Raw genomic sequence first — 25,081 nt, 5'->3', positions numbered from 1 at the left:
GCATGCTAAATGCATCCAAGGGCCTCAGGACCTTTGCACGTGCTGGTTCCCCAGGTGCCAGGCCCTTCCCTTTCCTACAATATTATGTTTTCAGAGAGGCCTTCTTCTTCTTTTTTTTTTTTTCTTTTTTTTTCCGGGGCTGGGGACCGAACCCAGGGCCTTGCGCTCGCTAGACAAGCGCTCTACCACTGAGCTAAATCCCCAACCCCGAGGCCTTCTTCTTTTATCCAAGAATGTTCTAGAAAAGAACCGTAGACTAGAAAGATCACATAAGCCATGTAGGTAATTTAAAAGTTTACAACAGCCTGGCTAATGAGAAATTAAAATTAGTTACTACTTTAGCTTCCTTTCTGTTGTGATAAAATACTCTGACCAAAAACAACTTGATAGGGAAAGGATTTGGCTTACACTTTCAGGTCACAGTCCATCTGTAGTTGAAGGAAGAAGTCATGGCAGGAGGCAGGAACCGTGGAGGGAGACTGCTTGCTGGTTCATTCTTAGGCTCATGCTTAGCTAGCTTGTTTATACAGCTCAGCACTACCTGCCTAGGAATGGTGATGCCCGCAGTGGGCTGGGCCTTCCCACATCATCAATGAAGACAGTTCCTTACAAACACATTGACAGACCAATCTGATAAAGATAATTACTCAGACGGTTCCTCAGGTGATAACAATTTGACAGTTAATGCTAATTGGGACAGTTAATATTTACATGCATATTAAGTATTTAGCTCTATTTATCTTAATTCCCTTAACCCAACATATCAAAAATATTTACTATTCTGTAGGTAACCAATGTAAAGATATCAACGAATGATTCTCATACTCTTGTGTTGTGCTAAGTCTGTGAAATCTGATGAGTTTTATGCTTTTGGCCCGTGTCAATTCCAAAGCTAAATTTTTATCAGAAGCACTCGATCTGCATTTAGATTTGATAGAGTTTATGTTGAAAGAGATTTACATACCCAAGTAGTTCTAAAATATCTGAACTGATTTGAGCTTCCATTTTTTTAATTTAAATTACTTAAAATTCAATAAAGTCTAAAATCCTCAGGTCCTCATCTCACGGGAGCCCAGCATTCTCAATCATCCAGGGAAGAGGTGCTCATCTTGCAGAAGATTCTATTGGGCTCTGGAATATTCCCTGAGTTTTCTAGGCAGCCCTTCCTGCTGTTTGCACACTTTCCACATCTGTTTACTGCCTTTCTTCTCTTGCTTCCTCTGGACCAGTGGTTCCTTTTTTTTTTTTTTTTTTTTTTTTTTTTTGGTTCTTTTTTTTCGGAGCTGGGGACCGAACCCAGGGCCTTGCGCTTCCTAGGCAAGCGCTCTACCACTGAGCTAAATCCCCAACCCCTGGACCAGTGGTTCCTTTAAGGCAGAACCCATGGGGAGGGACTCTGGCAGCAGAATGGAGGACAGAGTGGGGCTGAGGGTGAAGCACCAATGTGAGGACTGATAGCAGAACTTCCCTAGGCTGTGGCAAGGAGGCTGCCCCTGGGCTGCAGTGTCTGGAGAACTTGGTCCCTGCTGGTGTCGGGTGAGGATTGAGTAGGACTGGCTTGAGGAGAGAAAGCATCATGGCTCCCAGACCAGAGCAGGGACACACTTGTCGCACATACTCAGGATGGCCACAGCATTCTCCCATTCATGCTGGGCTGCCCTGGGCTGGCCTTCTTCAGCCCTCTAGCACCTCTCTCAAGTTGCTACATATGCTGACACCTTGTTTGTCCATCTTAGATTGACTGAGGAAAAACTGGTAACTGACCAGGCTGGGGTACAGCCACCCATTGACGCAGAGAAGAGGAAGCTCCAAGAAACTCCACTGCCTAGAAATGAGTGGCAAGTCCCATGAGAAACCAGCAGCCATCATCTCTGTCAGTCAGGGGAAGTCCATGGGTCCCAGGGGAAGTAGACTTTTCTGTGGGACAGGGAATGGGGATTTGGCACAGTGGGAAGTGGCTGCTCTACTCTCTGGACACAACCATAGCTCTGTGAGTCACCAGAACCCATTTTGTGGCTGTAGAAACTGGCTGGGAAATGGACAGGGAGGCCCTACTTGTCCCCAGGAAAGGGCTGAGACCAGTGTCCCAACCTCTTGAATAGAGGCATGAAAACCTGGTTAGGGTGGGCAAGGAGGGAGAGAGGCCAAGGTGGGGAGGGGGTGTCTCAGCCATAGTCCTGAGTCTAGCCTGAGGTTGGTGACCCTGGGATACCCTAGCTTTTCGTCGGTCAGTGGTGGTGTCCTGTACCCTGTGCTTTATGTTCTTAGCATGGTGTCCAGGGAGCGGTGAGTTGGGTGGGGTCTGGCTTCCAGCTTGTGTGAGCCAGGACTACCCACTCCTCAGGCAGCAGAGGAACTATGGGATGGTGAGTGTGGGGTCTCGGGTGCTGGGTCTGGGCTGTGTGCTCCTCTAAGTGAAGCACCGGTAAAGACACAGCTCGCCTGGTCTCTGTAAGGCCTGCTTGGGCATCTGCTCTGCCCAGTGCCTCTGTGTTGGGCATGTGGGCAAGGGCATCCAAGAGCCCCTTCTCTCCTTGTTTCCTTCCAAGAGTCTCTCTCTGGGGTCTGACCTCTTGACTGATCAGCATCTTCTCCCGTGCACTTGACCTGGAAATTCTCATTGTTTCCTTGACAACTGGTGGGTAGCTATTGCCCTCGATCAGCAGGCTTTCTGATCTAAAATGTTTTTGTGTCCTTTCCTCAAGGCCCCATCAGTCCCTCCCGTGACCTGTGGAAGCTTCAGACCCTGTCTATTTGTTAGTCCTATAGGTGGTTCTAATATGGCTTCCCAGAACAGAGTTCAGGGAAGAGTGTGTGAACCTACACAGAGTTTAGGTCCAGGGGCCAGGGCTCAGCTGAGATGGACTGGAGTGGGGTGGGGTTAGCATGTCATCATCCAAAGTTATCTGACTCTGTGGTCCGTCCAGGACTAGCAGTAATGCCAGTGTGTGTCCACTGCTGTGGGCTTGGAGCACTGGAGCAGGTATGATTCAGCTTCAGAGAGACCAGGGTGGTCCTGCCTTCAGCTGACCCCATAGCTCACAGGTCTTCTGACATATGAAGAAGTGAGTGGCAAGCTGAGATCTCCTGGGCTTCCTCTGGACCAGTGGCTCCTCAAGCTAGAACCCACAGGGAGGGACTCTGGCCACAGAATGGAGGACAGAGTCGGGCTGAGGGTGAAGCGCCAATGTGAGGGACAAACCCAGGAGGTCTGAGCTAGCCACCAGCGTAGCCTGGATGGGGCCTACATCTACCGTGGAAGGTTAGGTATGGTCCTCCATGGAGGGGTGAGGGGTGAGCCCTTCCAGGAGGTGCGTGTGGAACCAAGGACTCAGGATGCTAATCTATGAGGCAGCTGACTGAACCTCACTTACGCCCTGTATCCTCAAGCCTACCTCACTAGCTCTCTTTCTCCTCTGCACCTGTTCTTCCCATGGCCCCACCAGAGCAGCTCCTTCTATGGGCTGAGTCTCTGGCCTGGCCTGAAAATCCTCTCATTTGCTGGGGACACAGTAGAGCAGGACCTATGATAATCTTCATAAGGGCCAGCCTAGTCAATCAGTTGCTCAACAGGCTGGGGCCCTGTTGGAGGCTCACAGACCCCAGGTCCATGCCTTGTACCCTACTACCAGAAGGTCTACAGCTCTGATTGTCATTGGGCACTGACATGGAGGTGGCTAGCAGCTGGGTCAAGCTTTAAGGCCATTGGCTGGCAACCTGGGCCCAGCAACTTTTTTTTTTTTTTTTTTTTTTTTTTTTTTTTTTTTTTTTTTGTATGTTGAGGCAGAGAGAGGCTCATCCAGAATTGAGATCAGGGAGGAGGGCTCTACCTCTCCATGCAAGGGGTCTTGGCACTCACTCACATGTGAGACTTCTGCACAATCTGAACTTAACGATTTCTAGGATTCTCAGCAAATGTTCTTGCCCAATGTTTCATAGCTAAAAGCCCCAAGTTCCACCATTAGGCTCATGAGCCACGGACAGTGGTGGCCGAGGAAAAATGTCTGGTGAGTGACATTTGAGCAAAACTCTGCACAGAGCATCGGGGACCGAGTTCCTGGCCATGGCATAAAGACCCTGAGGCCACACCATACATTGAATGAGCTGACTGGACATCTGTGTCTGAAGGCTACTTTTCTCAGAACTAAATGGAGACTCAAGCCTTATAGCTTCTGAGGCTGGCTTCCAGGGCCATGCTTTTGTAGTAACAAGGTCAGGGCCCGGGCCAGCAGTTAATTAAGTCACAATGGGCCTGCTCCCTCCAGCTAGGGAGCAGAGCCAGAGCGGAGGTTGTGGAAGTCATCTGGAATCAGGAGATGAGAGGCCCCATACCACCTGCCTCCCTGCCTGTCCAGGGATGTGGCCAAGGAACTCGGGTCCCTTAACCTCACCAGCATGTGTGCCCCAGCCCTGCCCACCCTCCTCTGGAATGATCACCTCCTCAACCAAGGCCACCAAGGCTGAAGGCCAGGTGAGCCCTTGCTGGACTCTAGCTCTGGGTGGAGCGGAGATTCTGAAGGCTGAAAGAAGTCTGACCTTCCTTCCATCCTTGCAAAATGGCCAAGCCGTTTAGCTGAACCCAGGTCTTCGGCTGTCCCTGGGCCTGAGACATCAGTGGATGCCAGCACTGCCTCCTCCTGGTCCTTCTGCCCCGGCCCAGTTCTATGGCAGAGAGGCTACCTTTTGGCCTCCGATCTGCAGCTCTGTCCTGGCTTTAGAGAATTGGGAAGGGCCAAGAGAGGAAGGTGGAATTGCAGCCTGGCCTAAAGCCACACTGACCCCTCCCTGGCCACACCCTGGATCCCGGCATGCTTTAATTAAAGATAGATACTCAGAGGCTCAGCTGTCTGCCTCCTAACCCGATGACTGAGCACTGGCCACACTCGTGCCCAGCCCCCTCTCTCCCCCTTCGTGTGTGGCTCCTGCTGCAGAGCACTGCTGGGCCATTCTCTTATCTATCACGAGCAAGAGCAGAGCAAACCACTCTTTCCAGATTTCTCCCATGGTACCCACTTGCTATTCTATCTAGTGTAGCTGGATAGCCCACTATGGACTCGGGACCCTCTGCAGCTCTGACATCCGCCTAGGACCTGATAATACAGAAGCCAGTGCAGGAGGGACTCCCTTAAGTCCTTTGTCGGGAAGCTGCAGTCTCCATCTCTGGGTTGCCCTAAATGACAGCGGCGAACAATGCACCTTTTCTGTAACTATCCACCTGGATGGCAGGGACGAGCTCACTGAACTTCCTGCTCTAGCTTCCTGGCTGTATACTGTGAGAGCCAGTGCAGTTTCCCATGAGGACAGAGCAGGCACAGCACTGAGTGTAGCAGATGACCCTCCAGGTGTTCAGCCACCGTGTGGGCCCTCTGGAACCTCCAACTGTTCATCCCGGAAAGCCTGTGTCAACACTGTTTAGCTGGTGCCTCTCTGTGCCAGCTCAGGGGCAGCATAACCTGGAAGGTCACGGTCGGCACAGAACAGCTTGCTTTCCCTGCCTGGCAGCCTGCAGGGCAGGAGGAACATTTTTTTCTACTTGATATTGTTTTGACTTTGTTGTATACATTTTATTTTTTATAAAGAGGTCATATCTTAACTGTGGATATTCTAATTATTATTTCTAAATTTTTTAGCCATGGTTAAATGCGCAGAGCCCAGTACCATCTTTGCCATTGTTGACAACAGCAGTGTTATCTGGGCAGCATGCTCTGGAACTCTCCTCACCGGTCCATGAAATGCCCTGTTCTCTCCTCCTTGGCCCCTGGCAGTCACAATCCATCAAGAGTCTGACTTCTCCTGTGAGTGACACACATGGGTCTTATCTTCTATGATTGGCGTTTTTTTGTAGTATCGTGTCCTCAGGATTCACACATGTTCTAGCATGTATAGAATCCCTTCCTGTATAGGGCTGTATAATATTCCACGGTATGTTTCAATCCCACTGGGCTTACCTCTATTCCGTACATGGATGTATTTAGAGGGCTTGACTTTTACTCGATTGAAAAGTAAGGCAATGGAAATCACTGCTTTTGTGCTGTGTGCAAACATTCGCTCAAGTGCTTGCCTCAGTTCTAGGCTTTTGCTGCAGTGGCTCCACCACTGTACACTGCAGGCCATGGTGCCCAGGACCCCCAAGGCTGCCACATCCTCACCAACACACACCATGAGCAGTTTGTTCTTTTGATGGTGAGTATCCTAATGGGTGTAAAGTGAAAGTTCGTCCAGGTTCTTATTTTTATGGCATTAGGGATAGAACCCGGGCCTCCTGGATGCTTGACAGGTGCTCTCCTCTAAGTTATAGTCCCAGCCCTCATTTTATTCATCTATCTATCATCTATCTGTCTGTCTGTCTATCTATTATCTATCATTTATCTATATCTATCAATCTATTTATCTATTATATATCAACATCTATCATCTGTCTATATCTATCCATCTATCAATATCTACCTTTCTATCATCTATCTATATCTTTTTATCATCTACTCATCTTTCTATCATCTATTCATCTATCAATCTATCATCTGTATATCTTTCTATCATCTATCTATCATCTATCTATCTATCTATCTATCAATCATCTATCTATGTCTGTGCACATCCTCAATCACTTTTCACTCCGTTTTTTGAGACTGAATTCAGAGAGTGAATACCTGTCAGCTTGAATGGTCGTGAATAAGCCACAGATGTCCTCCCTGTCTCTACCTCCCCAGTCGCTGGGATTATAAATGTGTGCTATGAGGGGCTGGGGATTTAGCTCAGTGGTAGAGCGCTTACCTAGGAAGCGCAAGGCCCTGGGTTCGGTCCCCAGCTCCGAAAAAAAAGAACCAAAAAAAAAAAATGTGTGCTATGCTGCCTGGCTTTGTCTATGGGTGCTGTGGATCTGAACTCAGGCCTTTATGCTTGCATAGCAAGCACTTTACCTGTTCAACCGTCTCCCTATATTTTGTATTTTAACTGTGAGACAAAGTGTACTGGCTGGTTCTGTGTGTCAACTTGATACATACTAGACATCAGAGAAGGAGCCTCAGTTGAGGAAATGCCTCCATGAGATCCAGATGTCAAGCATTTTCTCAACTAGTGATCAATGGGGGAAGACCCAGCTCATTTTGGGTGCAGCCATCACTGGGCTGGTGGCCCTGGGTTCAATAGGAAAGCAGGGTGAGCAAGCCAGTAAGTAGCATCCCTCCATGGCCTCTGCATCAGCTCCTGCCTCCAGGTTCCTACCCTGTATAAGTTCCTGTTCTGATTTCCTTTGGTGATGAACAGTGATGTGTTTATAAAAAGATAAAGGGAGGGGGGATATGTTGTATGGAGGTGTGGTGAGGTATGTGGTAAGGGGTTACCTCAGCAAGCCCATGCTGAGGCATCCTTTCCCCCTGAGGGACCAGCCACACAACTGTACAGTATAGAATAGAGTTTATTCAGGGTATGGGGAGAGGAGTCAAGAGGGTAGTAGAGGCAGAGAAAGGCAGGGAAAAAGAGAGAGTAGAGAAGCAGAGGCTGGCCATGAGCACATGGAGAGAGAAGGGGAAGGATGAGAGGACAGAGCAGGAGCAGGAAGGCAAGAGCAAGAAAGAGAGGAGGGGACCAGTAGCCCCTTTTATAGTGAGTCAGGCTTACCTGACTTAGACAAAAGCCAACAAAATGGAGCTTAGACAAAATGCCAACAAACAGTGGAAGGGTAAACCTAATAAACCCTTTCCTCCCCAACTTGCTATTTGATCATGGTGTTTCAACATAGCACTAGAAACCCTAACTAAGGTTTCACTAAATTGCCCAGGCTAGCCTTGAACTCCCTCTGTAGCCCAGGTGGAACACAAGCTGTTAATTCCCCTGCTCCACAATGCTGCCATGACAAGCTTGTGCTGTGCCCACTCAGTGTGGCTTGCATTTTCCCAGCCACTGAGTTCTCTGCATGCTCTCTGCTGCTTAGCAATTTTGTTAGGGAAACACAGTTGGGGGCAAGCAAGAGGTTGGAGTCCATCCAGTCACCCAACACTGAAACACACCAGACCAGGTTCCCACTCCTGAATAATGTGTGCTGTGGTCTGGATCCAGCCTCAGCACGACTGTGTGACTGACCATGGTCTGACTCACCCAGGATAGCAAGATAAGACTCCAACCTTCCTAGCCTCTGATCCCCACCTCTTGCTTTACTCTCCTTCCTGTGGCCCGTAAGGACCTGGGAACACAAACTCCTGAGCTCAGCAAACCCTAGACCTCAGAGACCCCAAGGGTTCATTTAACACCGGAGCAGTGTTACAGACTTAGGAGAAGGAGTCAAAGTCTGGGACTGCAATCCTCCCTCCACTCCTAATCTCCCCCCCAACCCCCACCTGGCCCAACGGACCCTAAAGTCTCTAGGCCTATTTATTTGCCAAGCTGTGGGCTCTAGAACTAAAACTCCTGCTCCCATTCCTATAGATCCCAGGTCACCTCACTGGCACAGCACTCCAAGTGTGAGCCTCCAGGGGCTTCAGCTGTTCATCAAACAAAGCCCAGCCAGTAGGTCTCCCACCCTTCCCCCTTTCTGGGTTCATGCCTCTCTCTACAAGGGCAGCTAAGAAAGGGGCCAGAAAGGATGCTGCCTCCTGTCCCTAAACATCCGGGTCAACAAGGAAGTCACCAGGTCCGCTGACTAGAAAACACCATCTCCATACTTTCAAACCCTCAGAAGGAAGAAACCTGTTTCCCCTTTAGGAGGACCAGCTCTATCAGCAGAAAGCAGGCAGTGGCAGTTTAAACCCAGGTATTCGAGGTTCAATTGCATGCAAATATATGCACCTGTTGGGAGGGTGGTGGGTAATCTCCGGAAACAGGAAGCAACTCTACAAAGGCACAGAATCCCAGAATCTCAGGAGGGCAGCAGAGGGGGAAGGGCTGTTGGGGTTTGATGGTGGAGCTCTCCAGACTGGTGGAACCCTGGGTCTGGGAAGCACTGGGGGTGAAGAGTGCTGAGAGGCTGAGTCCTTAGCCCAAGGTGTGCACTGGACAAAAGGAATAGCAGAGGCTGTAGTGGCCTTTCTTATCTTGTGTTAGTTCACAGCGAAAGAAAAATAATTTATACATATTAATAAACTTGAAAATGTATTCTCCCCGCATCTTCATAAAAAAAAATGCCGACCTAGCTGATGACTCAGTTGAGAAGGGTTTGCTGCTCTTGTAGAGAACCTGAGTTCAGTTCTCAACTGGTGCCTCACAACTGCCTGGACTCCAGTTACAGGGGATCTGGGGCCTCATCTGGCACCTATAGGTAACCACATACAGGTGCTCATGTGCACACACATGATTACAAATAAAGTGAATCTTAAAGAAAAGAATCCCTGTTTAAAAAGGCAGCAATCAAGCTGGGTGTGGGAGTGAACCTGTAATCCCAGCCTAGGGCAGTTTGATGCTAGCCTGGGCTATTATAATGAGCACATGTCTCAAATGGCAAAGCAAAACAAAAGGTCTGGGGAGGTGGCTTACAAGGACACGGATATGAGCTCAAGTGTCAGAACTGAACCCATGCTTAAAGAAATAAAAAGCTGGAAATGGTAGCATGTGCTTGTAGTCTGTTCTGGGCTTGGAGAGCTCCAGACCAATGGCAAACCCAGTCTCACAGAACAAGGTTACCTAGATGGCACCAGAGGAATAACACCCAAGACCGACCTTTGACCCCTTTACATGTCCACCTGCATATAAGGAACACATGTGCACGCACACACACACACGCGCACACACACGCACACACAACAGTAACAGTCAGAATATTTAACACCTTGTGGGTGTTTCTCGTGAACTGCCCTCAGACAATGAAGGTGTAGGTAGTAATGTGTGAATGAAGACTTCGTGAAGGGGAACGTGTTCTCTCTGCTGGGGCAGAATGAGTTATGTATAGGAAAAGAAATGCATTCCTCCTGGTTTCAGGGCTGGGAAGTTCAAGGCTGGGGGCTGCTTCTGCTTCATCCAGCTCAGGACAAAACAGCACACAAGAACCAGCAGTGTTAAAAATCTCACCTTCCTAAGGCTGGAAAACCCCCTGTCCTTAGCACCTCCCACTAAGCTCCACCCCTTACACTGTTGCCCTGGCAACTAAATCTCAAACCGAGAAGACAGAATGAGGTCATCTCAGAGTAAACTCAGTCTGGGGGCCTTGGGCAACACCACTGAGGGTGAGTGTCAGCTTGCCTCCCATCTGTCTGCTGATGGATGAAAGGCACTATGTCCTCCAGCCTGCTGAGAGGATGGACTGAGAATTCTTTACTACACACACACACACACACACACACACACACCCATGTGTATGTGTGTATGTGCACCATATGCCCTTGGAGGCCAGAAGAGGGTGTTAGATAGCCGTAGGCTGCCATGTAGGTGCCAGGAACCAAACCAGGGTCCTCTACAAGAGCAGGCAGTGCTCTTGAGTGCAGAAGCACCTCCCTACACCTAGACTAAGATTCTGGTCATCATAGAGGTTGCAGGGTAATTAGACAAACACACCATTGCTCTCCAACTATGAAGGCAAAAATGAAGGTAGAAAGTTACACTGTGAAAATCCCCCGACGTGGGGACCCTGCCCTCCTGCACAATTTGACCCAGCCTATGTCCTGTGTGGAGGCCACTATGGAGGCCACTATGTCCCCAAGAGATGGAGCACTCAGGGCAGTGGGCGGGAGCCCTGGCCACCTTGCCCTCAGCCTTGGTTGGTGTCTTTGATCCTGGATCCTGGCTCAGTTCTCTTCTGCCACCTGCCTGTGTGTGTTTGCGCATGCACATATGTACACACACACACACACACACACACACACACACACACACACACACACCTTCAATATGTTCCACCTGGATTGGTGCTCACTTTGCAGTGGGAAAGGGGACGCTTCCCAGAGGGGGGTTGAAATGATGAGCAGGTAAAAGCCAGCCGCTAGGTTCCTCTTCATCTTTTGATTTCAGCAGGAAGTCTGCCTCTGCTCACACGTGGCAGGGCTGGGATCTCAGTGAAACCAGCACTTCTCAGACATCGGGAACAGCAGGGGCCCAACTCAAAGGAAGCAATCTGTGGATAATGCCACCCAGGTGGGCCTCTGTGCAAGGGGGTGGACCGGGGGTCACATTTCCAGGCCTCCCTCCTTTCTGAGGGGTTAGACTGCTGTGTGTGTGGGGGGAGGGGAGCGCTGTTGGGGACTAATGTCTAAGTAGGAACAATGGCTCATTAGTGGTGGCCCTGACAGACTGTGGGAACTGAAAGGAAGGACTTGCAGATTACATCCACTTGTGACCTCCAGCTACCTGTGCTGACCTTTGGAGTCAGCTGTGTGTAGGATACAGCTAGCCCTTGGGACCTAGCACACATCACATGACCTTGAATTGAGTAGAATGTTCTGGTCAAGGCCAACCTGGACTGGACTGTTGGGGTCTGGTCTGGTTTGGTTTGATAACTGGTTTTATCTGGCTTGGGCTGGTCTAGGTCTAGCCTATATTCATTTAAGCTGGCCTGGTCTTGTCTATTCTGGTCTAACTTCTGGGCTGGTCTAAGCTTTACTGGGCTAGTCTATCCTAGTATAGTCTGGTTTGGTCTAACCTGGCCCAGTTTGGTCTATTCTGGGGTTGTCTAAACTAGTCTAGTCTGGCCTACAGTAGTGTGATCTACCCTGATCCAATCTAGTCTAAACTATTCTGGTGTATTTGGTTTGGTCTGGACTGGTTTAGTTAGTCTGGTCTGGCTTATGCTGATATGCTCTAGCCTGGTCTAGATTAGTCTAAGCCAACCTCTTCTGTTGTGTTGTGTTCTGTTGTGTTGTGTTCTGTTGTGTTGTGTTCTGTTGTGTTCTGTTGTCCTGTGCTGTGTATAGTAGTCTGTTTGGGGTTGGTTTATTCTTTTTTGGTCTGGTCTATGCTGGTAGGGTCTAGCCTGGATTGGTCTGATATGAGCTGCTCTTGGTTAGTTAATTCTGTTGAGTTCTGGATTGGTCAAGTTGATTTGGACTGGTCTAATGTGGGCTTGTCTGTTCTTTTTTTTTTTTTTTTTTTTTTGGTTCTTTTTTTCGGAGCTGGGGACCGAACCCAGGGCCTTGCGCTTCCTAGGCAAGCGCTCTACCACTGAGCTAAATCCCCAACCCTGGGCTTGTCTGTTCTATTCTGGAGTATTTAGTCTGGTCTGAGCTGTTCTGTCTGGAATGTTGCAAACCATCCATTGTTCACTAATTGTTTTCTCAGAAAGGAACTGCTGAACAAAGGGACCGAACCTCAGAAGAACTAGACATTCTACTAGCAAACAAGTCCCATCTGACAGGCCGGAGGATGGGGTGACATGAAGACACCAAAGACAGTGGAGACACCACAGCATACGAGCCGAGTGGCCTGCATGTGGTACTGAATTCTTTCTTTCTTTGCATAGGAAAATTTTCCTTCCTGCGTTGGCACAGCAGTTGACTTTCTTACAGAGAATGATCTGCTCCTTTTTTTTTTTAAAGATTAATTTATTTATTATATATAAGTAACTGTAGCTGTCTTCAGACACACCAGAAGAGGGCATCAGATCTCATTACAGATAAATGGTTGTGAGCTACCATGCTAGGATTTGAACTCAGGACCTCTGGAAGAGCAGTCAGTGCTCTCAGCCGCTGAGCTATCTCTCCAGCCAGAGAATCATCTGCTCTTATCCTGTGGCACAGGTGGCCTTCTCCTGCCACCAGGAGAAGGAATGCAAGTTCAGAGGAATGCACGTTACCTGGGCTTAGCAGAATGTTCTTGTCCCTTCCATTCCTGTGGCAGTGGGCTCAGAGGACTTAGGCTAGGTAGTGAGAAACTCCCAGAGTGAAGTTTCCTCACAGGTAAGAGGGCTAGAGAGTCCACATCAGCTACTACTTGGGAAGGTTGTTTCTGAGAATACTCAGGACTCTCAGGAAAAATTCAGCGATATTCCTAGTATTTTAATATCCGACCAAGCTAGGTCTGGAAGTACCCCCCTTCCCAAATACATATTACAACTTTATTATAGGTTGATTTTTATGTAGTTAACTTAATAAAATACCATGCTTCCAGTAGTCATTCAATTAATTCTGCCAAATATAATTTAATCATTTTCTGTTCTAATTGTTACATTTTATTTACTTTTCTTGTCTTATGGCACTGGCTTGAACTTCCAAGGCAATTTGAAACAATGGTATCACTAATATCTAACATCCTTGACTCATCTCTGAGTACAGTCCATGGCAACTCTTCCAGTGTGCTACTTTAAGAGTGATTTTTGCTTCTAATTTAAACTAAGTAACTCTTCTCACATTCTGGAAACTTCTTATTTCATTTTTAGCTTGTCAACAGTTATATTAGGAAAAATATATGTTTGTTCATAAATACTTTCCACATATCTGTCAAGATCAGGGGCTGGCAGATCCAAGGATATAATCTAGGTGGCCTGTCTCTGTGAGCTGAAAGCACCCTTCTACTTCAAGATGTTCGCTACAATCTGCAACAAAGGTTGCTCATGACTGGGAATGCCTGACATTTATCATTCAGACTTTTACAGAACAAATGTTCTGACCCTTAATCTGGAGTGGACCTCAGACTCTAAATTACCACTCTCATGTTCTTACTATTAATACCGAGCCACCACCATTGAATTCCTAGAACAACCCAAAATCTTACAAAGTGTCACTAGAATAGTAGAGAAAGGGTCTGTGCTTCGGGGAGTGACAGTCTCTAACCCTCTGCAGAACTCCTAAACGCCCGTGTGTTTAGGACAGAAGAATCTGAGAAAATGGGAGTACTGCATGGTTTGTGTGTGAAAGTGCATGTGCCTACACACACGTATAAGTGTATGTGTACACATGCTTACGTTTGGTGTACATGTGTGTGCGTTGAGTGTGTGTGCTTGTGCTTTAGTATCAGTGTCACTGCTCCAGGCGTTCCCAGGAAGCAGGCTGTATCCAGTGCAGAGCTGGTGCACATTTGACAAGTTGGGTTGTGGATGAACTCCCTTTCATGGAGATAGCTTTTGTGGGAAGCCCTCATAGCATATGCCCTCATGTCTGGGTTGGAAAATTTTTGCTGTAATAGATTAGGAGACAGTGTCAGAAACTGAGAACTGGGACTTGAGAGATGGTTCAGGTGCTAAGAAAACTTGTTGCTCCTGTAGAGGACTCAGGTTCAGTTCCCAGCACACACATGGTGGCTCACAACCATTGGTAACTCCCGTTGCAGGAGATCTTACGCCCTCTTCTGGCCTTCCTTGGCACTGCATGTACATGGTACAAATACATACAAGCAAGCAGTATTCATAAACACAAAACAAAGTGAATAAATCTAATTTTTCAAAAGTCTGAGACAAACATTAGGATATGTGCATTCAGAGATGGAGGAAAGCAGGCACAGGTGAGCACTGGAGACGGACACCCTGTGCCCTGCATGCCTCTCTTAGACCAGGATTCTTTTTTGTAATTTGAAATTGACTGCACTGTTGGAACTTGACTACCCTATGTTCCTTTGAGTTCAACACAAGGTTCAATGCAAATGTCCTCTGTGGTTTGGGTTTTCTCTGTTGGGTCAGCTAAAATGTTGGCAGAGATCTCTCAAATTTCTGGAGCCAATGTGTCTCCCACACCTAGCCGAGGAGGCTTTGAGCCTACACCTGCAGCGTGTGTCCAGGCAATTTGCTGCTCTACCTCATCCTGTGCAGGCCTTCGAGGCATCCAGCTGGTGGGCTTGCCGCCTCAGCCTCAAAGGCCTTCTATCCTGGTGTGCAGACACAGCCTCTCCCCCTACCCTCCCTCTTCACTCCTGCGACAGTTTACAGATGACCAGCATCAGGTGGGTTCAGCATCCCTACCCCTGTGGACACCCCACTTCCAGTTTTCCTTTACTCTCTGGTGAACCTGTTGCCGGCCTCGCTGTCCTGTGCAGTCTCACACATCTGCCACAATTGTCTCTGAAAGTCTGGGACAAATATTTCTGAGACACAGGCTGTTTGCCCTAAGTAAACACTGAGTTCATTCAAATAAAGACACCAGACAGGTCAAATAAAGACCCTGCCTCTCTACTGGTTGCCCAGGCTATTGGCTTCTCTGTGCTTGTAGGCTGTTGAAGTCTGAGGTCTCTTGGAGTAGTGGGGGAGGGGGGTGGGATGGGACAGATTAAAATGCCACCAAGTTGTGAGCTCTTCAAGAGTCAGCTTTTTTTTTTTTTTTTAAGTGCCACTCCGCCCACAGAGGGCTGCCAGCCTTTGGTTGACTTCCAGAGTTCTGAAATGTTGATTCTGACAATCTAGGCATGCCAGGGTGCTCCGCGCTTCTGGGAAGGAGAGAATTTTTGGAGAACCTGACTCAGCTACATCTTAGAGCGGCTTTGCCTCTTTCTCATGTAGCAGCTATCTGGGGCTTTTCTGCACAGGGCTGGGTCTGCAGCTGGAAGGAGAAGGAGGGAGGGGGTGTGGTTCTGGGGTTGCACTCCCCCCTTCCCAACTCCTTTCCTTTAGGCTTGGAGTCAGGGCAGAAACCAGCCCTGTGGAGAGTGAGCTAATTCAGGGCCCGGGGTGCTCCACACTGCATTTTCGGCACTAGCTCCATGGTGAGGCTGGACTCTGAAGAGCCCCCTCCGGCTGGGACCTGCTTGTATACCGGTTTACAGAGTCTGCAGCTTGATAATTAACTGGCTCAGTTGTCTGTCCCTGCTCTGAGACCTCCCAGTGCCAGTTTCCACTTCCCTCTCTCATCCTCACATCCCGCGCAGCTGGGCGGCAGAATAATGACTTTATTAGGCATATCCTGCTCTTGGTTCTCCAAGGACGTCGGTCCATTAAGAAGACTAATCTACCAACAGCAGCCACACTGCTGGTCCAGGCCCATGTGTGGAGACCAAGGAGGGGGCCCAGAAAGATGGGGCTGCCACTGTGGAGGGTGGTCCAGGCCTTCTACACTGGATGAGGGGTGTGAGCACCGCCTCCATCACTCACCTCTCCCCACACGTGTAGTGAGGCTCTGCCTGGACACTGGGAAGATCTGGGTGAGGTCTTGTCTCTAGGAACTTGGTGCTCAGCTACCCACTGGGTGGAGATGAGGGAGAGGTAGAGTTGGAGGGGCACGATTAGAAATGGGTGCAGGACAGAGACTGAAAGGAAAATCTTCCCCACCCCCTCCACCCCTGGAACTGAGGACCGAGCCCAGGGCCTTGCGCTTGCTAGGCAAGCACTTTATCACTGAACTAAATCCCCAAACCCCTGAAAGGAAAAATCTTAAGAGAGGTCACAGAGAGAGCAGTAGGCAGCCCAGATCAGCCCTCTGCTGCCCACCCCTGTAAGCCAGAAGTCTTTCCTCTGGTCCCCAAGCTTCTCTCCTCTGAAATAAAGATGGTGACTCCTGGACGTCTTGGGTCAGAGGGAGGTAACTCCTTTGTGAGGGACCTGAAGACCCTGCCCAGCTAAGACTCCTCTGGCTCTGGGGAAGGACATAAGCATCATGTAAAGGCCACTGGAATGAGTCGTAGTGATGGTTGGTCTGCCAGTGTAGAGCCAGGCCAGCCAGTCCTCTCCTTTCCTGTTACTGCCTTCATCCCGTGGCGGGCCATCCTTCCTTGATGTACATGGACAGCAAGCTGCTCCAGCCCAGGGAAGGGGAGTCCACAGTACCCCAAGTGACTCCAAGGGTTATGCCAGATCTTGCCTGGCACTGCTTCAGTCACGTCCTATCTGAGGGAAGTGTGGACAGGAATGGGAGAAGTCTTGAAGACCACAGGAGTGAAAGCAGAAGCAGGACTTCCCCCAGAAGTCCGTGCCAAGTACTGTGTCAGGGTGCTGTGTCAGAATACTGTGTCAGGGTATCAGGGTACTTATCAGGGTGCTAAAGGATTGTTTCCAGTATTATGCTCCTGGGTTGCTGTGCCAAGGTGCCATCTTCAGGATGCTATTTAGGATGTCCCAAGACTACTGTCCCCAGGGACAGTGTCCCGATTGTGTATCCCCCAGGGTGCTTCCCATAGGTGTTATCCCCAAGTGCCTCATCCCTGTCCCATCCTGCTCCCCCTTCAGCAAAGCCATCAGCATGAGCTTGTTTTTTTTTTTTTTTTTTTTCAAATTTATCAAGAACTCTATTCTTTTACTACAACTGTATTTGGTGGTCCAGGAAGGTAGTGCTGTATGTAGACGCATACATAGAGATATCACATGCTTTAAAAATCCCCTGGGGAATGGGGTGTCATGTGCAAAATTTTGCAACCTCCTGCTTTTCTGGTTGCATAAGGAGACAATTGTTTGAGGTTTTTGCTGAGTAGACAATTTGTATCCCTTGTCTCACTGAGCTGAACAGTTAGATTTCTTCTCTCTCTCTCTCTCTCTCTCTCTCTCTCTCTCTCTCTCTCTCTCTCTCCTTCATAAAAGTTGTGGGCATTTGTGGGCGTTCTTGTCATATATGGGGTTAGGAATGGAGTTGCTGGGTCATGGGGTAGATAAATCCCTCTACTTGTACGTATGTTCGGTGTGTGAACCATCCAGTGTTCTAAGTGGCAGACAACTGCCCAGTGGAAGGTAGGCAACTAATAAGTGTGCACCAAAGAAGGCAGAGGCAGGAGGATCAAAAATTCAAGGCCAGCTTGGACTACAATGTGTGACTCTATCTGAAAACAAACAAATTAAACAAACACACACAGGCACACACACACACACAGACAGACACACAGACACACAGACACACACACAGACATACACACACAGACAGACACACAGACACACACAGACACACAGACACACAGACACACAGGCACACATACACAGACACACAGACACACACAGACACACAGACACACACATCAGAGAGAGAGAGAAAGAGAGAGGAGAGAGAGGAGAGAGAGGAGAGAGAGAGAGAAAGCAGGAGCTCTGGCTGTGTCTTCTAGGTTCCTTGGGCTAATCTTTTCTCAAGTGACCTTACACTGCCCAGCCCCCTCCTGAAACACCCCCAGGCCCCTACCCTCCACCCCCACCCCCACCTCCCATCTTCTGCTCATTCTCTGTCAAGACCCTTAGCATTTCCCTGACCCTGTTCTTCCCAGATCCCAGTGCTAATCTTTGTGGGGTAGCTGTGGGGCTGATAGCTTACCCGGCTGGCGTGCGCTCTCAATTTGATCTGAGTTGTTTGTACATTGGAATGCTTTCAGTGCGTTCTATCTCATCCCCTGAATTTTGTGATCTTCTACCCTTGTCAATGAGTCATTTCCACCTGAAACACACATAGCTTCCTAGAAGTCCATGGCTTTTCTTTCATGTTGAGTTCTGCAACGTGCCAGGATTTAAAAGTGCTCTATCCTTGAATTAAGAATTTTATTTTTATTATTTTTCATGTTGTCCAAAAAAGAGTGGCACCAATGTGTATATTCTCCTTTCTAGAAAACTCTACATTGCCATGCCTGCTAGCTCATACCTTTAATCCCAGAAAAAGCAGTTGAATTTCTACAAATCTGCAGCCAGCTTGGTTTACATAGTGAGTTCCTGGACAGATAAAGCTACCTAGTAAAACCCTGTCCCGACAGACAGACAGACAGACAGACAGACAGACAGACAGACAGACACACACACACACACACACACACACACACACACACACACACACACACACACACACCAGACACTCCAATTTTCAATCACATTTCTTTGGACCTGATATGACACTTCTTTCCCTTGTAGTCTGAGTCTCTGTCCTTCCTTGCCCTGCTCTGTCCCTTTGACTTGATTTCTTCCTGAGCCCAACGCCTCACTCTGTCAGTCTCTGAAATTTTCAGGGCTCTCAGAGCCCTCAGGATGAGCCCTGCCTTTTCATTCAGGAGCTTAAAACTCTTCCAACTCTTTTATTCATCCACGTAAATTTTAGAATTAGCTTGTCATGTTCTCTAAAATTCTCTGCTGGGATTTAGTTGAGATTAAATTAAATTTATAGATCAATTTGAGAGAATTGTCAGTTTTATTACGTCAATCCTTCTTGCCCGTGAATGTGGTATATCTGACTAATTTGCTCCAGACTTCTTTTATGTTTTTCAATAAGGTCTTATAATTTTCTGTGCAAAGATTATGCATAACTTCATACTAGATTTCGCCCTAATCCTATACATGCATTGTTGTATTTTCCAGCATCTTTTCAAAATTAAAAATTCTAATGGCTGCTGTAGCACGGGGACAAGGGGGACACAGTCCTCTTTGTGCTCTGATCGTCTGCCCCACAACTCTGCTCAGCTCTTGAATTAATTGTACTAAATTGTTTCTAATTCTATAACTCTCAACGTCAGGTCCCATCACACCGTGTGGGGAATGCCTTTGTATTTTCTTTCCTAGATTCCCTTTTCGTGTCTTACTGCACAAGCCAAGCAAGACCTGAGGTACTATGTCGAGTGGACACAGTGGGAGTGGGGGTCCCTAGGCGTCCCTGGGTGCCCCCCACAGTTACTGCCATGGGTCTGACCATGAATTGGGACTTTACAGCAGATTGCTTTCTCACACTGAACCATTCTGAGTTCTTTTTTGTTCCTCCTTGGGAGTTTCTGCTGTGAGTCACTGAGTCATGGTAACTAGGGTCCTGCGTCTGCTCTGACAGTCCTGTGAGTGCCCTCGGGTTTATTCTATTGACTATGTGACACAGAGAGGGAGGGGTCCTGTGTGACACTGAGGGGTCCTGTGTGACACCGAGGGTGTCCTGTGTGACACTGAGGGGGTCCTTGTGACACTGAGGGGTCCTGTGTGACACAGAGAGGGAGGGGTCCTGTGTGACACTGAGGGGGGGTCCTGTGTGACACTGAGGGGGGGTCCTGTGTGACACTGAGAGGTTCCTTGTGACACCGAGGGGGGTCCTGTGTGACACTGAGGGGGGTCCTTGTGACACTGAGGGGTCCTGTGTGACACTGAGGGGGGTCCTGTGTGACACAGAGAGGGAGGGGTCCTGTGTGACACTGAGGGGTCCTGTGTGACACTGAGGGGTCCTGTGTGACACTGAAGGGTCCTGTGTGACACTGAGGGGTCCTGTGTGACACAGAGAGGGAGGGGTCCTGTGTGACACTGAGGGGTCTTGTGTGACACTGAGGGGTCCTGTGTGACATTAGGGGGTGTCCTGTGTGACACTGAGGGGTCCTGTGTGACATTGAGGGGGTGTCCTGTGTGAGACTGAGGGGTCCTGTGTGACACTGAGGGGGTCCTTGTGACACTGAGGGGTCCTGTGTGACACAGAGAGGGAGGGGTCCTGTGTGACACTGAGGGGGGTTCTTGTGACACTGAGGGGTCCTATGTGACACTGAGGGGTCCTTGTGACACTGAAGGGTCCTGTGTGAGACTGAGGGGTCCTGTGTGACACTGAAGGGTCCTGTGTGAGACTGAGGGGTCCTGTGTGACACTGAGGGGTCCTGTGTGAGACTGAGGGGTCCTGTGTGACACTGAGGGGTTCTGTGTGACACTGAGGGGTCCTGTGTGACATTGAGCATGTTCAGTTGGCACCTCTGGTTAGTCCTAAATTGCAAGCAGGCCAATGCTACGGAAGCTGCCCACTATTAACCATGTCCTGGACACTTGGGTAGGCCATCATAGGCACATTGTTGGGCTCTCACACTGGCTGTGGCCACCATGGTCTGACTTCCCACAGGTCTGTCTGGCCCTCCTGGGCTGGATATCATGGACTCATTAGCTGCTGAATATTGTGCCAAAGAACAGCCTGCACATCGGGATAGGCTGTCTCTGTACCCCAAGCCTCTAACCAGGAGTGGCTTCAATTTGCTGTGTATCAAGGTCTCATCCTGACAGTGCTGTCAGGGCCTGAGTTCCCACCCTTCTAAGCCCCAAACACTTGCCTCTCTGGCTGTGCCTCTCACCCCATTTTAAAACCATTTTTTTTTGCATTTATAGTCTATCTATCTATCTATCTATCTATCTATCTATCTATCTATCTGGTATTTCAAGACAGGGTTTATCTATGTAGCCTTGGCTGTCCTGGAACTCACGCTACAGACCAGGCTGGCCTCAAACTTGGAGACCCACCTGCCTCTGCCTCTCAAGTGTTGGGCTTACAGGTATGGACCACCACTGCCTGGCCTAATTCTCTGCTTCTAAAGAGGCCCTTGTCGTGTTTATTCTGTTTTGCTCAGCAGCAGCAGGGACTCTTCGATTATGTAGTAGGCTGGCCTGCCGTACCAGAGTCCCAGCATCTCTGAAGGAAGGGCTTCTTTCATGTTCTCTCAGGAGGAACTCTTGGCTGGTCTCAGAGCCATCTAGCTGGGTCCATCACGTTCAGAAGTAAGTGAAATGGTTTGCTGAAGTTCTGATAGAATTTCTTGTTGCTCACCAGTGACGGAGAACCTATGGTGGACTTCTTCAAACATAGCTACAATTTGCCCTGTTTCAACCTGCACGCACCTGTGCCAAAAATAGCTGAACTTGCTCCCCTCCTTGCATCCCGCATCTTGGCTACATGATGCAGCCTCTCTCACAAAGGCCTAAGGGCTTGGTCTCTTCCCTGGCCCCTGGCTCTGGGCTGGCTGAGACCTGTCTTGGCTGGTAGAATATGCTAGCTTCCAGCCTCAGCTTCCAGTGCTTGATTTGTATTCAGGCGGTGAGAACCAGCCCTGGCTAGTCTGACATAGTATGGGACACACGTGGGACAAACTGCCCGCTGAGTCCATCCTGAGTCCTGTTTGCACCAGTATTGCTAATATCCCTTCCCTTGTGGAGATCACCTTCCCCTCCCTCTACAATCCCAAAGACAAACCAAGGTGTGATCCCACCAGTGTTCACTCTGAGAAACCAAGGAGTTTATTAGGCTTTCAGAGTAGCGGGTGAGGGGTTACAGGCAAAGAGCAAGAGTGACTTTAAACATAGACTGTCCACAGCTAATACAGATGATGGCTCCCTGGGGTTGTGTAGATGAGGCCTACTCCCCTAACCCCCCCACGCATATCCTCCCAGAGACTCCAAGGTTATGTGCAATTAGGGCAGAATTACAAACCATTAGCTGAAGGGGTAGTTGGATACTCAGGTGAGGGTCTCACGAGCCTCCTCACCCTTTCCTTCTAAGAGAGAAGGCCCACAAGCCTAACTGTGATGATCTTTACCAAGAAGGTCCAGCTGGATTTCTGAAGACGGAGGCAGTTTGGTGTGCAAGGTAGTCCTGTACAATCGATGGCCAGTTGCTGAAGAGTTAGTGTGTCCAAAACCAGCTGAGAGCAGTGGACCAAAGACCCCTTTGAGAGCCCCGTCCTAAACACTAACGCCAGAATTATGAGCTAAATAAATGGTGAGCCCGTAGCTCAGTGCACTTTAGGGCTCACCTCTTACGTTGCTAAAGCTAACTAAAGTTAACTGACATGAAACGTCAGACAGTGTGTCCCCTGTGTCTGTCACATCTCAGTGTCACTCTACACTGTCCTCATTCTTGTGCAGCCTCATGGGCCTCTGTGTTCCTCCGCTCAGCTCCTGGATCACAGATGAGCTGGCCATCAGCAACTCTGAAGCACAAGGGATGCCACCCTTGCAAGAAAACTCCCAATCTAGAGTTCAGATTGTGTGCTTTCTTCCTGACCAAGAGGATGAAGCATTCGGCCTCCTGGGTCTGGGCGAGGTGCAGCCATTAGACCCAGCAGGGTCAGCTCTATACAAACCATAGGCCAAGAGGAGATGGGGAAGGATGCTGGGTACTTGACAGTGACAGGCATCCATCCTGGGGATCCTGGGTGCCTTCCTGACTTTTTTCCTGGTGCATGCCTCTCTGGCTCAGGTAGGAAGATGGGAGGGACAGGCTTGAACCTGTCAGAGGACAAGGACAATGATGGATGTTTGGGGTCTCAGGTTGGGTTACTGAGAAGCTGGGAACCAGATTGTAAGTACGAAAGTAGGACTGCACCTGCCCCCCCAGGGTATCACTGGCATGTGTGCCCCTGGAGGACTCTGAGGAACACACACCTGCATCCACTTAAATCACTTTGGTGAATTCGATTCCTCTTCTAGAGGAAGGGCTGGCCTTTGTGAGCTGGCCAGAGCCCAGTGTGTCAGCCTCCTTGCTTGCTGGCCTATGTCTGAGAAGTGTCACCTGGCTGAGAATATCTCCTGTAGGTCACTCACTGACTGGAAAAGCAGTTGGACAAAGCAGAGCAGCCAGACCTTCAGGTGGTCCTGCCCTGAATCTAGTCCTACCCTTTGCTTAGTTTGAGTTGGACTCGGGTTGTAACTGATGTGACTTGTCCTGGGTTCTGGCACCACTCTAAGCAGTTTGCAAATAAGGTAAGTCGTCCCTTTCCAGTGGCTTCACATTCAGAGGTTCAGCTACCTTTGGGCAACTGGAGCCTGAAAATATTAAATGGAAATTTACAACTGATTGCTTTTGAGCTTTAAATTACATGCCATTTGGGTGGAAAGATGAGATCTAGTACTGTATCACCCTGTCCTGGTCAGAATGTGACCACCCCTGTCCAGGGTATGTATGCACTACCCTCCCAATAGTCTGTTGGAATCATCTTGGATATCAGACTGTCACCAATAGGCTCTTCTATAGTTCCCAGTGTCCCCAAAGAACAAGAGAACTGGCTATTCAGATGTGACAGAAGCGTTATAATGCACAATGCTTAATGAAGAAAAATGTCACACACACCAAGACTGCTAAGACCTAAGGACAAGCTGAACTTCCAGCCTTGGAAGTCTAAGAATGGAAAAAGAAATGTGGGTCATCCCTGCTGTGACAATACAAACTCCAAAAGTTATAACCATAACATCATTCCTGTAGCTAAGGCGAGAAGACAGTAATTACCAGGTAGATTCTGCTCGTGGCTCCAGACATCCACTGCAAGTTTGGGGAGTATTCTGGAATGTATTGCCTGTTGTTTGGGAGGCCTGCGGCATCACCCCCATGTCACTCTCACACCTTTCTTGTTGGTCACGGTGGGGTGAGGATATGGAGTGACTTCTGATGGTCACACAGTGAGAATAAAGCAGGTGCGAGGGCCTGCTTGCTCCCTCTGTGGTGCCTGGTACCCCCTCTGTGATGTCTGGTGCTCCCTCTGTGATGTCTGGTGCTCCCTCTGTGATGTCTGGTGCCCCCTCTGTGATGTCTGGTGCCCCCTCTGTGATGTCTGGTGCCCCCTCTGTGATGTCTGGTGCTCCCTCTGTAGTGCTTGGGTGCTCAGAGGGATACCTGATGCTCATTCTGCAATGTCTGGTCTCGCTCTGCTATGTCTGGTGCTCCCTCTTCAATACTTGGGTGCTCAGTGCTCCCTCTGCTGTGTGTGGTGCTCCCTCTGCTGTGTGTGGTGCTCCCTCTGCTGTGTGTGGTGCTCCCTCTGCTATGCCCGGTGAGGTAAACTGCTGTGGCCACAGTGACTGAGTATCTCTCACCTGGCACTCCTGAGCTGGGACAAGGAAATAATGGAAGTGAAAATGGTGGGTACAGGTCTCCACATCTGAAGGTTGGCAGCCACGGCAGAGACAGCCCAGCACTCAGGTGAGAAGCCGTGTGAGTAGCAAGCATAAGAGTGCAGGGAAGATCTCTAGGAGTGGTCTAGCCTAGGAAGCCTTTGGGAGCCTGCACCTCAGCTGGGAAGGTCAGAAGGAGAAAGGAGACCCTGAAGGCTGTGTGGTTGGAGTATGGGCTGCAGATGAGAAAGAGCCAGGACACAGCACAGAACTAGTGGTGTCTGGGGGCTGTTTCCAAAGAATCTCTTCAGGGCTTTGTCAGTTTCAGCCCTGGGTCCTGGGCTGTTCTCTCCCTCACCCCAGCCCCATCCTTGGTTCCTGTGTCTGTCCAGTGTGGAGGCTCCCGGTGCCTCCCATAGCTGACTTGTGCTTGTGCTGAAGTTGACACTCCTGCACCCTGAGGTCCCGGGTCCCCATGCATTCTCTGCAGTCCATCTGCAATCTGACCCTCCTTAGAGTTTGCCACACACAAGACTTTCCTCACCTCCATCCCCAACCCCCAACCCCCCGGCCCCCAGTGCTGGTGGGCAGCTCTGCACTGAGGCTGAACTGTCTGCAGCTAGCTGAAGGGTTTTTCCTTTCTGTGTCCTGAGAATCAAGGTGGGGGCAAACGTTCCCAGGCCACGCAGGATGGAAGCCCAACCTATGGTGTTGATTTCACAAACTGGCAAAGCAGTGGCCTGT

The 25,081-nt window shown here is 49.3% G+C and overlaps 2 long non-coding RNA genes across 3 annotated transcripts; one reads left to right on the top strand and one right to left on the bottom strand.

The window, feature by feature from the left end:
- Positions 1-3,755: 3,755 nt before the first annotated feature.
- LOC120102339 (uncharacterized) lies at positions 3,756-13,378 on the top strand. Its single transcript, XR_005503727.2, has 3 exons — positions 3,756-5,795; positions 10,939-11,058; positions 12,199-13,378. It is a non-coding gene; the product is annotated as an uncharacterized LOC120102339 (long non-coding RNA).
- Positions 13,379-14,798: 1,420 nt separating this feature from the next.
- On the bottom strand, positions 14,799-23,970 carry LOC120102338 (uncharacterized). Of its 2 annotated transcripts, XR_005503726.2 has the most exons (4): positions 23,736-23,970; positions 18,066-18,185; positions 15,932-16,021; positions 14,799-15,270 (listed from the first exon to the last, which is right to left on the bottom strand). It is a non-coding gene; the product is annotated as an uncharacterized LOC120102338 (long non-coding RNA). The 2 variants fall into 2 exon arrangements; XR_010066204.1 differs by lacking the exon at positions 14,799-15,270 and having other exon boundaries at positions 15,711-16,021.
- Between the last annotated feature and the right edge of the window lie 1,111 nt (positions 23,971-25,081).

This window comes from Rattus norvegicus, chromosome 4 (genome assembly GCF_036323735.1).
Source record: "Rattus norvegicus strain BN/NHsdMcwi chromosome 4, GRCr8, whole genome shotgun sequence".
NCBI classification, from domain to species: Eukaryota; Metazoa; Chordata; class Mammalia; order Rodentia; family Muridae; genus Rattus; species Rattus norvegicus.
The sequence above is the reverse complement of the archived record's forward strand: the minus strand, read 5'-3'. Positions and strand labels throughout refer to the sequence as shown.